Below are 3480 nucleotides of genomic sequence, written 5' to 3' on the forward strand. Positions count from 1 at the left end.
GGCCGCGCCTCGCGGGGGAACGCTAGGGGGCCTTGTGCTCATTGTCCCCACGAGTCTGCCCGGAAAAGGGGATGAGAGTGACGGGCCGGGGGCTGCGTGAGGGAGGCGGGGCCGGCCGGGAAGTTCGGAAATGCGGTGAGGCTGGGATTTGCAGAACTGGGCGGAGGTGGAGGGGAATGCGTGGATGAGCGGTCTCGTGAACGTCCCGGGGGTCGCGCTGGGTGATGACCCCGTGGTGTGAGGAGAAACCCTGTCACACTGTTCACATCACCAGAGGCGGAAATGGATTTCCGAGCTGTAAATGGAGGAGATGCGCCCGGGCGCGTTCCTGTGAGTGTGTGTGTGTTATAACAGAGACAATTACAGAATTTGTCTGGTCGAGGCCAGCTCCGCAAGTACACACAGAATGCAGCTGCTTACAGTCTCTTTGGTCTCATCTGGCAGACACTGTTGGCTCGGTTTCAGCCACACAGGTCTTTGTTGTTCCTTGGTCAGGCCAAGCTCATTCCCACCTTTGGGCTTTAGACTTAACTTTTTTCTGTCTGGACTGCTCCCCACGCCAGATCGTCGAATGACTTGCCTCTTCCCATCATTTAAGTCTCTTGCTCAAGTGCTTCTCCTCTCCTCTTACCATCACCTTGTTTCCTTACCCTTCTTTTTCTTTCATTTATTCAAAAAATTTATTGAACGCCTAATCTGTGTCAGTCACTAGGAACCAGAGCAGGACCAAGTCTTGAAGCTTACTTTCTAGTTGGGAAGACAATGAACAAATCAACAAGTGAATATACTGCCTGTCAGATCCTGATGAAAATAAAGCAGGTTACAGGGAGTAGGAGGTTCCAGTAGAGTACACCAGTTGCCGTGGAGTCAACTCTGACTCACGGCGGCCCCATGTGTGTCAGAATAGTGCTTCGTAGGGTCTTTAATGGCTGTAATCTTTGGGAAGTAGATCAGATTGTCAGACCTTTCTTCCAAGGCACCTCTGGGTGGATTAGAACCACCAACCTTTTGGGTATAGCCAGTGCTTAACCATTTGCGCCACCCTGGGACTCGGCCAGTAGAGTGGACAGGGTTTATTTTGCAGATTTGATGATGAAGGAACGTCTCACTGATAAGATGACATTTGAAAATAGATCTGAAGGAATTGAGAGCAGGGGAGACAAACTGGATATATTCGGGAAAATTCTCTGAAGTACTGGTGTGGGGTAGAAGAGACAGCCAGGAGTCTATGATAACTGGGTTTTTGGCTTCAACAACCGGAAGACAGAGTAGCTATTTACAGAGATAAGGAAGATTTCAGGGTTGGAGAAAGCAGGACTTTTGGGGGCATCGGTTATTTTGTTTTAGACAAGTTTGAGGTTTCTGTTAGTATCTAAATGAAGGTGTAGAGAAGGCAGTTGGATATGTGAGTCTGGCATTTAGGGGAAGACATTCTAGCTCAAGATATAAATTTAACAGTTGTCAACATGTAGATGGTATTTAAAGTCCTGAGACCGGATGAGGTCACTAACAGAAGGGATATAGGTAGAGATGAGGAGAGGGTCAAGATTGCACCCTGGAGCTCTCCAGTGTTCAGAGGTTCAGGAGAGGAAGAGGAACAAGCACGGGAAATGAGAAGGCGCAGCTGTAGCTGGTGAAGTGGGAGGCCAATCAAGTGAATGTTGCATCCCAGAAGACAGGTGAGGAAAGTGTCTAAGGAAGGAGTGATCAGTCGGATCAGATGCTGCTTTTGAAAAGATCAGGTGAGATGAGAACTGAGAATTGACCATTGGATATAGCAATGTTGAGTTATTGGTGACATTGACAGGAACTGTTTCTGTGTAATAAAGAGTAGAAAGTGCCTGGAGTGGGGATACGGAGACATGTAGGTAAGGAGTGTAGGCAGACACATTTTCCAGGAGTTTTGCTGTTCAGGGGAGTAGGGAAATGGAGCAGTGGCTCAAGGGTAGTTTGATTTTCAAGATGGGAGATGTTACTGTTGATGGGAATGAATCAGAGAGGGGAAAAGTGATGAATCAAGAGAGGGAGGGGATAATAACTGGAGCTGACCAAAAGTAGGTGTTGAAGGCTGGGTTCTCTAAGCAGATGCTGAAGCAGAATTTGGGGAACCAGATTTTTTAGGGATAGCTATGGGTGAAAGGAAGCAGGAGGAAGCATGATCGAGCAAAGAAAGGAGTCAAACTGCGACGCAGGTCTGACAGAAGCTGAGCCAGCCCTGGTAGGAGCTCTGGAGTGAGTACTGCCCTTCAGAAGGTCATGAGTTGGACCTACCTGGCCAGGTTTTACTATTCCCACCTTGCTGTGTCACTAAATGCAGGCTGCCCCAGGAAGGGCATGTCTTCTCGTGAAGTGACTCTGTAGCTCTGGCAGTCCCTGAAGGAGTTGACAGGTGGAGGCTGTCTACTGACTAGTTTCTGCAGCTGGGCCACAGGTCCTGCCTTGAAGGGGAATCTGGGTGGCACATCTTCACGTCACTACAGTAGATGAGAGGAGACAGACTGTAGCGCACAGGTGAGGGAGTTAGTTGCCTTTAGACAGGACGATGCACAGTTTCTACACAGAAACAGGAAGAAAGACAGGATATGGGGACAGACACAGGGAGGGGGGCTAGTAGCTGTTGTGGGAGTTTGACAACTTCTGATTCAGTTTCTCAGTGAAATCTGGAGCAAGATCACTGACAGTGAGTGGGTGGGAGGGGGCTGTTGGAGGTTTCAGGAGAGAGGAAGTATGAACGAGTCATGTAGAAGGCTGGGGGATGAATGGATTAGGAAGTGTAGTAGGACTGCCGGGTAGCTACAAGGACACACTGAGATTAGTGGCCATAAAGTCAGAATGAGACCAGTCACCATTAGTTTTCTCCAGCCATACTCGCTACCTGGGAGTAGGTGCGAGAAGGCAGAGAATTGGATTTAACCAGGTTGGGATTGTGCCAGGCAAGTTTGAAGAAAGGAGAGAAGGGTAAGTGGGTTGAGGACGATTAATGTAACAAAGGACCATAGGCTCTGAGCTAAGTAAGGACATGAGTGGGGTGAGACTTAGTGAAAAGAGGGCAGGATCCCTAATTAAGACCTTTACTTCACTTTGTTACATTTACCACTACCTGAAATTTTTGTTTATTTTTTTCATTGTCTATCTTCCCACTACAGTGTAAGCTCCCTAAGGCTGCAGGGACTTTGTCTTGTTCCTCATGGTATCCTCAACACCAAAAGCAATGGCTGCCACATCACCGTGTCAATAAGTGCTGCATGAATTAATGCAAACCAAAATAAACACTTATGGTGAAGCTCCAGGACATTTTTTGATTAAAGTAATGAGAAGATGTGTTTTGTTTGTCAGGAAACTACAGGCTATTTCAATGGCTTAACCCAGCAAAGTTTGTTTCCCTGTCTACAGTGCCCTCTGGTGGTTCAGGCCGCTCTCTAGGGCGTGTGGTTTACTCCTTGCTCTAGGTGACTTCAGATCCACTCTCTCAACCCAAAT

Source organism: Trichechus manatus, unplaced genomic scaffold (genome assembly GCF_000243295.1).
Source record: "Trichechus manatus latirostris isolate Lorelei unplaced genomic scaffold, TriManLat1.0 scaffold00103, whole genome shotgun sequence".
NCBI lineage: Eukaryota > Metazoa > Chordata > Mammalia > Sirenia > Trichechidae > Trichechus > Trichechus manatus.